The 11,516-nt window shown below is 43.9% G+C and overlaps 1 pseudogene; it reads left to right on the top strand.

The window, feature by feature from the left end:
- Positions 1 to 7,648: 7,648 nt before the first annotated feature.
- LOC116571580 lies at positions 7,649 to 8,453 on the top strand (annotated as a pseudogene).
- The last annotated feature ends 3,063 nt before the right edge of the window (positions 8,454 to 11,516 follow it).

Below are 11,516 nucleotides of genomic sequence, written 5' to 3'. Positions count from 1 at the left end.
CATTGTTTTATTTAATCCTCGTAACAAGCCTGAATTGGAATTACTGTCTTCTTTAAGGATGAGGACACAGGCGCAGGGAGGTGAAGTCGGCTTTAGGCAGGCCATGGCCCAGGCGGGTGGAGGGGATCACATCCAGTCGGTAGAATTCTCTGTCCTAGGTGCTGTCCCCTCGGAGAACCATGGCTGTGAGTACCTGTTCTGCCACCTGAGAGTCTAACGTGGGCCAATGACCTTTTCAAGCCTCAGTTCGCCTGCCTGTATAATTAGAAAATTCTGCTACGTGACTGTTGGAAGGATGACTGTTGGGCAGATGTGAGGACCACTGTGCAAACTGTAGAGTATTTTTCAAATATCCCTGGGTGCAGGTTTTGGATGTTGGGTAACACTCAGAGGACTAAGGCCCAGCCTGTCCTCTAGATTTGGCTTTGCCAGAAGGCAAAGGGACAGGCAATAATTATGAGTTGCTGGGGTAAGCATTTGCCCGCCAACTGGGAAGACTGGTGTTTTCCTGGAGTGTAGTTGGGTGCCCAGGATTTACAGAGCAGGGGTTGTAGGTGACAGAACCCTGGAGGGTGTGTGCGACCAAATATCCTGTGGCTATTATCCTAAAGGCTGGAGGAGCCTTTGGAGAATGGTAGTATTGCCTAGAAAGATCCCAGTGGCTGCAGCAGTGAGGAGAGGGAGACGCATGAGGGGAAGCAGTCAGTGGTGGCAACAAGCACAGGCCAGGGGTCTATGGTAGTAGGGATCGAGAAAAGGGGACAGACTTGTAAAGCTACAAGGAAAAGGAGACTCCAAGGTCTATTATCTTAACCACAAATTACCCTACTGAGCCACCTCCCTCAAAAAATACAGGATAAAATGATTTTTTAAAAATCACTGTAAATCAGGAGAGCATACTCCCAGAAGACATCCTGTCTGCTTCTCCTTAGATGCCGGCAGTGATCCTGAGCCATGGCTAGCTCTGAGTGCACTGGGACCCCATCCTCTCTGCTGCTGTTCATGTTTTCTACGACTCATTTATCTGGCAATTCCTCTGAATGTGGAACAGCACACTCAGAATATAATATGTACTGAGTCTCCTTTGACGCAATATCTAATAAGACCACAGCCATATTTCATGGAGTATTTGAAGAAAAAGAACACTGGAAGGCAACAACACGGCAGCAGAAGGAAAACGAGGACGTCAGTGCCCAGCCAGGGCTGGTGGGGGAGCGGCGGAGAGGTGGGGCCGGGCCGCCAGCTAGAGGGCGCTCCAACTCTCAATTGGACACGTGTGATTTTAAAAGATTTTTGTTGGTCCATCAAGTTAGTCTAAAGGTGTTAGGGGTTGCTATTTAAAGTGGGCTTAAGGAGTGTTTTTCCGGAAAACAACAAAACCCCATGTGGGTGTGCCTGTCTGGGTCTGTCTGCTCTCAGACCCAGTCCTTGCACTTCCCTGATGGCTCCTACAGAGGGGGAGCAACTGATGAGGGTTGGTTTTTTAGGTTCCTGGCCTTGTTTATTGGGTTTGGCTGGTAGAAATTGTAAAAAAAAAAAAAAAAAAAAAAAAAGTGTAAAAGCAAAGGAGCGTAAAAGCAAGGGAGAAACCAGAGTTATTACCTTCTCTGCCTCAAGTGGCTTCTTCCAAGTGGCCCGGTCTCCTTTGTGGACTGGCTTCTTGGGGTTCCAGCTTTCGCTGAAGCCCTGAAGCCCCTAGTAACTTCACCTCCTCCTGTTGCCTCTCCATGAAGGGTACTAGCGCCTTCTTATGGTTGCACATCTCTGGGTTACTTCACTGTCCCCTGTTTGGTTCTTGATCCCTCCCCCACTTGACAATCATTCCCCTGCCTTGTAAATCCTGTATTATAAGCACTGGCACTACATACCAAATTTCCGATTTTCTCATTCTTTTGCAGAGGCCTAAGTACAGGCCTAGAGAACTGCATGCACTAATAGGTAATTTGGTAGGACTGTATGCATGAATTCCTTGTCAGACAGCATGCGGTAGAGTGACAAGAGCTGAGGCTTCCACTCCTGGTAATCCGGGTCCTGATCCTGCCTAAAGCACTAGCATGCTCTGTGCCCCTGGATAAGGTATAATTATCGCTATCGTCATTGCCATCATCTATTTTATACCAGTGGAATAATCAATACTCTTTGAAAGGTGAGCGCACCCAACTTGGAGTGAAAGTTAAAAAACCTAGTCTGTGTCTATACAGCTCTATGAAGAGAAACGGATTTTTGTTTACCTTGTTTGACACATAGTGGAAAAAATATGACATGGGACTACACTTCCCTTACCTCTCTGTGCACACAGGCAGAATTATATATAGGATTTCTGCACCTTCGAACCCTTGTCCAAACCTACAGACATTCTTTTCCAGTTTTTTCTGCTTATTTTAATACAAAAGTGCATTTAGAATAAGAAATCATGCCTCGATTAAATAATAATAAGTAATCCTCTTTGAAAAGAGTAGGAAGAAGAGATTTTTAACAGAGTGGGGCTGTGTGTCTGTATGTGTGTATGCGCACGTGTGTGTGTATGTGTCTGTTTGAGGAGAATTGGGGTTAAAAAAGGAAACCAGAAGTCAGTGGGCCCCCCACCCGAGGTTGAAGCAGATGTATCCAACCCAAGGAGGTGTGTGGGGTTGCCTTCCAGCTTCTCCCGCAAGGTTACTGCCCAAATGTCATGTGGGAGCTGAAGCAGGCCAGTCCTACAAGGACCCACGGACCCCTTCTCAGGGCCAGATCGGCAGCTCTGCATAGTGGTGATGGTGTAATGACTCAAGAGCCTCTTGTGGCTAGAGCACATTCATAGCATCTGTGAGCTTGTAAAAATGCAGATTCTATGGGGCCACATGCCCCAGAGATCTGGTTTCAAAGGTGTGAAGTGAAGCCCTGGAATCAGTATTTTTAATACATATATTTTTTTTAAACATTAACTTTTTTTTTTTTAGGTTTTATTTATTTATTTGATAGAGATCACAAGTAGGCAGAGAGGCAAGCAGAGAGAGAGGAGGAAGCAGGCTCCCTGCCAAGCAGAGAGTCCGATGTGGGGCTCGATCCCAGGACCCTGGGATCATGACCTGAGCTGAAGGCAGAGGCTGCAACCCACTAAGCCACCCAGGCGCCCCTTTAATACATATTTTTGATGCAGGTAACCATCTGACCACACTCTGAGAAACCCTGTATTGGTATTTCTAACAGGGCACCAGGTGTCACACATTCTTCCTTTGCATTTCTTCCTGTTTTGTTTCCTTTTTTTTTTTTTTTTTAATTTAAGATTTTATTTATTTATTTGACAAAGACACAGAGAGAGAGGGAACACAAGCAGGGGGAGTGGAAGCAAGAGGAAGAAGCAGGCTTCCCGCTGAGCAGGGAACCTGATGCGGGGAAGGGGGGTGGGGGGGCTCAGTTTCCCCACCCTGGGACCATGACCAAGCTGAAGGCAGATGCTTAACAACTGAGTCACCCAGGCGCCCTCCTCCTGTTTCTTTTTGAAATTCCTTCCAATGCTGTATGTGAAATTCTGGATGATAGACATGTAGAGACAGAGACAGAGATGTACTCTAAGTCTGAGCTGGAGACAGCGTCCCACCAAAGGGCTCTCTCGGGGCCAGGCATGTGGGGAAAGAAGAGAATCTCCCTCTCATCTGAGAGCTAAAGGAAGATATACCTGAGGGTAGAAAGGAGGCCCTTTTGCTCTTGACCGGTCCTTCTCAAATGAGAGTGGAAGCACCTTTAGGGGCATTTTGGAAGTTTGCTGGCATGACAGATGGGTTGTGGGGGCACTTGTGGAATTTAAGAGAGGGTGTCTGGAATGCTAGTGTTGCAATATGCCTGAGAAGAGCTGTTCCATACACTGTCCATCTTCCAAATGCCCTTCTGAAACATTCCCGTGGGTTAAAGACCAAACCAAACCAAACCAAATACTGTCACTATCTGAGCCTAGAATGTAACTATCGATCCGTTTGGGGAGCTATAGCAGAATACCGCAGTTTGGGGGGCTTTTAAACAATAGAAGTTTGTTTCTCACAATTCTGGAGGCTGGAAGTCTGAGCTCAGGGTTCCCATATGGTCACACTCAGGTGAGAGCTCTCTCCTTGACTGCAGATTGCCATCTTCTCATGTCCTCACGTGCAGATATGTGTCTGGTGTTCTCACATAGCAGACCCCTCTGCGGTCTCCTTTATAATGGCACTAATTCCACTCATGAAGCCGCCACCATGCTGAGCTAATCACTTTCCAGAAGCCCCATTTCCTGAGACCATCACCTTGGGCATTAGGATGGCACATGAATTTGAAGGTGAGAGGGACATGAACATTGGTTGATAGCACACTATTTTACACATAAACACAATACTTTTATGTATAAAATGGAGTTTTTAGGGTTGTTTTCAGAGATACTAGATTTTTTCTTTTTTTTTTTTTTAATGAGAGAGAGAGAGAGCAGAGGTGGGGAGGGGCAGCAGGAGAGGGAGAGAGAATCTCAAGCAGCCAGCATGGAGCCTGACGCAGGACTTTCTCCCACAACCTCGAGATCATGACCTGAGCCAAAATTGAGAGTTCGATGCTTAACGGATAGAGCCACTCAGGCACCCCATACTGGATTTTTTTTTTTTTAAGGAATGCAGCTGCAATAGAAATCAAGACTGATTTAAATTTATTTGGAGATTTACAATGACTTCTTCACCTTCCGTCATTTTGTCATCGATGGCAACACCCCTCAAAGTATCTGAATCATCACATTAACACACCTCTACCTGTCTGCATTTTAGCAATTACCTCTATGTATAGAATCTGACTACTCATTATATATATTTTCTATATTTTACCTAAGTTTTATATGTGGAAATACATACTACTTTGTTATAAATCACTTTCTTATTACTTCTTTTATGTTATCATTACAACACTATATTAATTTTATAAGATATGTATGATACATAATGAGTGATACACACATAATGATTCTCATTGCAGAACATAGGGGCCTTTGTAAGAAAAGGGGGTGCTGTGTTCTGACATGGGTGAGATCCAATGCTCCTATGGGGAAGAGCTAAGGCGTGTTGGAGGATGCCCCCTAGTGGTAGGTGTTGTGATGGCACACCCCTTCCCCAGCACGCAAGAAAATGAGTTTCCAAGTGTTGGTGATTCCAAGAGACTTCCTTTCATTAAAAGAGGCAGTATTCCCTCATAAAAGCTTTTGATATGTTAGCGAAATTCATGGTTAGAAATTTGGGCTCCCTTCTTCTGACAACATAACTGCTAAAATTTTTTAAATTATTTTTTAAAACTTATTTTGGGATTCTAAGCTTGACGCACAAAGAAAATACGTTGTTAAATAGGGAAAACTAATCAAAATTAGGTTTTTAAAAGATTTTATTTATTTATTTGACAGAGATCACAAGTAGTCAGAGAAGCAAGCAGAGAGAGAGAGAGGAAGCAGGCTCCCTGCTGAGCGGAGAGCCCGATGCGGGGCTTGATCCCAAGACCCTGGAATCATGACCTGAGCTGAAGGCAGAGGCTTTAACCCACTGAGCCACCCAGGCACCCCTCAAAATTAGTTTTGAAAGAAAGGCAAGGACCCTTCCTGATAAGCAGCATGTATACTCTGAAAAACTCGGGGAAATTAATGTGCTGTGTTACCACCCCTTCAATTTAGAACATTACAGATTTCACTAGGCAGCTTCTGAAATGTACAGCACATGTGTATTTGCTTTTATTGTAACTAGTATTTCTATCTCTACCTCTACAGTTACTACCTTTCAAAACAGAAATGAGGATGTGAAATAGAAGACGCCATTAGCCACTTCATCTCACTGGTCCGCTTTCCCAACTTCAGAGCTCTTCTTTCCATATAAAACAAGTGCAGGTTTACAAGGAAAGCAAAAATGAACAATGGATTTATAGAAGCTTCCACAGCACATAGTACTTAAGAAATAAGCTTCCTGATTAATTCAGGAAATACAACGCTACAAAAGAGCATGCCTATAAATACATTTTGATTACTATTTCTATGTAAAATTACTGTCATGCAGATTTCACCAGTGAAGTGACAGAACAACGTGGATTCTATGTCTCATCATGATGATTTGTTCATTTACCTTGGAGAAAATAGCTCAGTCTTCCTGGACCTTTGAGGCCTCATGTATAAAATTAGGGAGTTGAACTTAAGTGAGCTTTAATGTATGTCCCAGCTTCACGAATCTGGGGGTTGAGGAGAATTTGCATGTGCTATTTTAATTGTTGGCGTGGGATTATCTGTAGCAAATTGTAGGCCACCTCTCTTCATTCTCAGACAAAATGTACCAGGCAATATAAACCAATTTTAAAAGAATAGTATAATTAAGAAGGTTAATATGACGGAATAAATATGACAAATGTTAGTTATACATATTCCTGATTATCCTATTGGGGCAGACTATTGAGAGTTAATTTTTTTTTTTTAAGATTTTATTTATTTTATTTTAGAGAGTGTGGGTGGAGATGGGTAGAGGAACAGAGGGAGCGAATTTCAAGCAGACTCCAGGCTGATGTGGGGCCTGACTCAGGGCTCCATCCCATGACCCTGAGACCATGACCTGTGCCGAAACCAAGAGTCGAATGCTCAACCAACTGGGCCACCCAGGCGCCTTGAGAGTTAATCATGTTTTTTCAGTGGCCCTCAGTATTATTACTTAGAATAAGTTCATTTCACATTTGTCTCTTTATATTCTCCCCTACAGGATCTGAGAAACTGAAAGCAAAAGAGGTATTGGAGAGCATTGCCATTCTGTTCTTTTGTCAGCCCCTAGTTAGGAACCTCCAGCACAGGGACCCACTGGTTGTTATTCTGAAGCCGTCCTCTTGCCTATGATTAGGGTTATCATGATCAGACCATAGAATATTTGAGAACGGAGGAGAGGTGGCTACCTGAGCTGCACCCAGCAACATGCTCCTTCCTGCTCCCCCACATCAACCTCGGCCCTCTCACCAGCTGTAGAAAATGGTGAAAGAAACCACTTACTATGGGGTGCCTGGGTGGCTCAGTGGGTTAAAGCCTCTGCCTTCAGCTCAGGTCATGATCCCAGGGTCCTGGGATCGAGCAGCGTCGGTGGCGGGGTGGGGAGGGGGGGTGTCTCTGCTCAGCGGGGAGTCTGCTTCCCTTCCTCTCTCTCTCTCTGCCTGCTTCTCTGCCTACTTGTGATCTCTGTCAAACGAATAAATAAAACCTTAAAAAAAAAAAAAAGAAAGAAACCACTTACTATGATATTTTGGGGGTCAAACCCAGTGCCACCCTAGAAGAATTGAAAAAGGCCTCCAGGAAACTGACCTTGAAGCACCACCCTGATAAGAATCCTAACGAAGGAGAGAAGTTTAAACAGATTTCTCAAGCTTACAAAGTACTCTCTGATGCAAAGAAAAGTATGACAAAGGAGGAGAACAGGCAATTAAAGAAGGTGGAGCCAGTGGTGGTTTGGCTCCCCCATGGACATCTTTGATATGTTTTTTTGGAGGAGGAGGAAGAATGCAGAGAGAAAGGAAAGGTAAAAAAGTTGTCCATCAGCTCTCAGTAACCTTAGAAGATTTATACAACAGTGAAAGAAGAAAACTAGCTCTGCAAAAGAATGTGATTTGCGATAAATGTGAAGGCCGAGGTGGTAAGAAAGGAGGAGTTGAATGTTGTCCCAGTTCCCCAGGTACTGGAATGCAAATAAGAATTCATCAGATAGGACCTGGAATGGTTCAGCAAATTCAGTCTGTGTGCATGGAGTGCCAGGGCCATGGGGAACGGATCAGTCCTAAAGATAGATGTAAAAGCTGCAAGGGAAGGAAGATAGTTCGAGAAGAAAATTCTAGAAGTTCATATTGACAAAGGCATGAAAGATGGCCAGGAGATAACATTCCATGGTGAAGGAGACCAAGAACCAGGACTGGAACCAGGAGATATTATCATTGTTTTAGATCAGAAGGACCATGCTGTTTTCACTTGGTGAGAAGACCTTTTCATGCGTGTGGACATGCAGCTGGTTGAAGCACTGTGTGGTTTTCAAAAGGCAAATATCTACTCTTGACAACCGAACCATTGTCATCACCTCTCCTCCAGGTCAAATTGTCAAGCATGGAGATATCAAGTGTGTGCTAAATGAAGGCACGCCAATTTATCATAGACCATATAAGAAGGGTCACCTCGTCGTCGAATTTAAGGTAAACTTCCCTGAGAATGGCTTTCTCTCTCCTGATAAACTCTCTTGGCTGGAAAAACTCCTGCCTGAGAGGAAGGAAGTAGAAGAGACTGATGAAACGGACCAGGTAGAACTGGTGGACTTTCCAAATCGGAAAAGAGGGCGTCATTACAATGGGGAAGCACGTGAGGATGATGAACATCATCCCAGGGGTGGTGTTCAGTGTCAGACCTCTTAATGGGGCCAGTGAATAACACTGCTGGCACTTTTTGTGCAGTAGTGAATGAGTGAAGGACTATAATCATAGCTTACTACTCGCTCTTGTTTTTGTTTTAATATTAAACTCTAGTAGTGTTTTAAAATTTAAATGAGGAATAAACTCAAATACAAAAACTCAAAAAAAAAAAAAGAATATTTGAGAATGAAGGGACACTATTAATAATGACATGAGACAACAGGCATGAGCTGGACCTGAACAGGCAGCTCAGGCTATAAGGTCAACCCATGATGCATGCACATTCCTCAAGGTAAGAATGTTCTCCAAACTGGATCAGACAGACTCCTGTTTACATCCAGCTTCACTAAGAAGACATGAATTTTTCATTATGTTTAACTTCTTTACATATAATTGGATAGAAGACTGTTCAAGAGGGCGCCTGGGTGACTCAGTAGATTAGGTATTTGCCCTGGGCTCAGGTCATGGTCCTGGGGTCCTGGGATCAGCATAAGGCAAGGCATCAAGCTGAAACAGAATAGAGCAACCATTCTCTGTTATACAAATATATGAATCGGTGAAGCACGATCTTCGTGCTTTAACGGGTCGCGTTTGCCCTTGAAAAAGACTGTAAATATTGAAAAATCATTATGTATTTAACGACTGCAAGTCTCTGAGCAGCTAAACCTTCTTAGTAACTGTCCAGATCAAAGCCTACTTTGGAGATGATGTGAAATAGACAGTCTTTTAGCTGCATGAATTGCTTTTGTCCTACAGTGACATGAGGATCTTATTTTTTGCACCAGCATAATGCCATTTTATCACCTAGGATACAACATTTGGTGATTTCATGAACTGCCCATTCCTCTCTGCCATGCAACCTAATTTGCTTGCTTATTTCTGTTTTCTCTGTAGGGTGCTTCTCAAATATCATCAAGGAGTTTAGAAACTTATCAAGTAATGAAAAACGAAATAATCGTGGAAGCATAGAAAGAGGATATAAAGAAAATAAAAAGTCATTGTCTAGTCAGTATTAACACACTATTTAAAGGATTTAATTGTTTTCATCCCTTAAAAGATAAGTGAAATAGAGTGGAACGGGCTGTCTTTAAAAGTACCATCACAGGCTCTCAGGAAAACCGTTGCCTAGGCTGAAGACGATGTTTCAAAAAATGCTACAGAGAAGATTGTTATCTGGGCCAGGGGTTCTCTTTCAACTCTGTAGATGTATTCTTGGCTGTCTTCCAAAGAGGATAACCTTCTCAAGTACAGAGCCACAGGGCAGTACAGAAATCTGCACGCACTAGGTAGGTGGCAGATCTCTGCCTATTTTCTAACTACTGTAACTCACCACTGGAGCAAGTGGGGGGTCAAGACGGAAGACAGCCAGGAACTTTCAGAGCTGGAGGAGAGAGCTGCCGCCATTACTGTGGCTATCCTTCTGGTCTTTATTCTCAAAGACGAAAAGAGTCATATCTTTGTCATTGTCTGGCACCTTGAATATTGCACATACTGAGAACATTCTACACGCATCAGGATTTTATGTAATCATCAAAGTTGCCTTTCTCCTCCTTTCCTTGCTCCCACTCTTGAAAGTCTCTACATGTGTATCATCAAGGTCAAGGGACTGGTTACTTAAAACTTAGAAGAATTGCCGGTCTGTGCAAATTCCTCTTCGGGGACGATGCCCTTCTATCTCTTCACTTAGCAAGATTCCAGGGTCTTAGAAAATGTTCTACAAGGAGAACATTCTGGATTTCATTTTTGGCTTTAGTCACTGAAAATTATGGAGGCCAAAGCATTCTTTTCTACTATTTCTACACATACTTCCGGGGCGAGAAGAAGGACGAGAAGTATCGTCATCCTACAGCTTTTCAAAGAAAAACTCATTTTAATCTCAGTTAATGAAGTGTGGTAAAATCAAGATCACAAAAACCAGCAAAGAATTTGTCCTAGATGCATGAAACTTGTCAGAGTGAATTACAGAGCAGATTCACACCCTTTAAAGAATTTGTAATTTCAGGCACTGCTGGGAACAGGTGAGTGAGCTGCTGAGAAGCCCAGATCTAAGACTCAGTTAAGCAAGGGCTCCGGCAGCACAGAGAGGCTTTCCTTTTGAATCAGGAGCAGCCTGGACCGCCTGGTATAGGGTTCAAAGAAGCACGAATGACCTAGGACCTCTATCCTATTATTTTCTCTTCTTGTCACTTCCTGGTGTTGGCATTTCCGCTGAAAGCAATGACGTATGACATCAAAGGAAAAGAGAAGATTGGCAACCCCTAGTTCCTTTCCTGCTCCTCCTAAGCCGAAGGCTGGGCATGTGGGGAAAGATGTGCAAATATCAAGCAGCAACAAAATAAAAACAGCTGAGTTTGGGGCCATGAACGTCATGCAAGGTGCAGTGAGAGGCAGAGGCGAGTGCTTGCCCCATTACTTCTATGAGAAAGCACAAGCCAGCGACTGTGAGCTGGGGCTCTGGCGCCAGACCTCAACATTGCCAACTTGTATCCTCAGAGGAGTGTCCTACTCTCCGTGTTTCAGTTCTCTTAAAAAATGGTGATGATAGGGGCGCCTGGGTGGCTCGGTCTGTTAAGCGACTGCCTTCGGCTTGGGTCGTGATCCCAGGGTCCTGGGATCGAGCCCCGCATGGGACTCCCTGCTCAGCGGGGAATCTGCTTCTCCCTCTGCCTACTGCTCTGCCTACTTGTACTCTCTATCTGTCAAATAAATAAATAAATTTAAAAAAAAATGGTGATGATAATGGTGCCTTACTCACAGGGCTGTTGTGAGGATCACATTTTTAAAAAAGATTTATTTATTTACTTATTTTTGAGAGTGAGAGAGAGAGAGAGACTGGTTACACCAGGGTTTGGGGCAGAGGGAGGGGTTGAGAAAGTCTCAGGCAACCTCTCCACTGAGCACAGAGCCCCACGTAGGGCTCGATCTCATAATCCTGAGATCAGGACCCTGGCGGGAACCAAGAGTCAGACGCTTTACCCACTGCAACACCAAGGCAACCCCAAGATGACATTTTAATACGCAGATATTGAGAACCCTATTGCTGGGCATCCAGCAAGACCTAAATAAAGATCCCAGCTATTATTAGTGAAGATGAAGGTTTGAAGCAATATATCATTGATTCATGACACGAG

The sequence above is a fragment of the Mustela erminea genome, chromosome 13 (genome assembly GCF_009829155.1).
Source record: "Mustela erminea isolate mMusErm1 chromosome 13, mMusErm1.Pri, whole genome shotgun sequence".
NCBI lineage: Eukaryota > Metazoa > Chordata > Mammalia > Carnivora > Mustelidae > Mustela > Mustela erminea.
The sequence above is the reverse complement of the archived record's forward strand: the minus strand, read 5'-3'. Positions and strand labels throughout refer to the sequence as shown.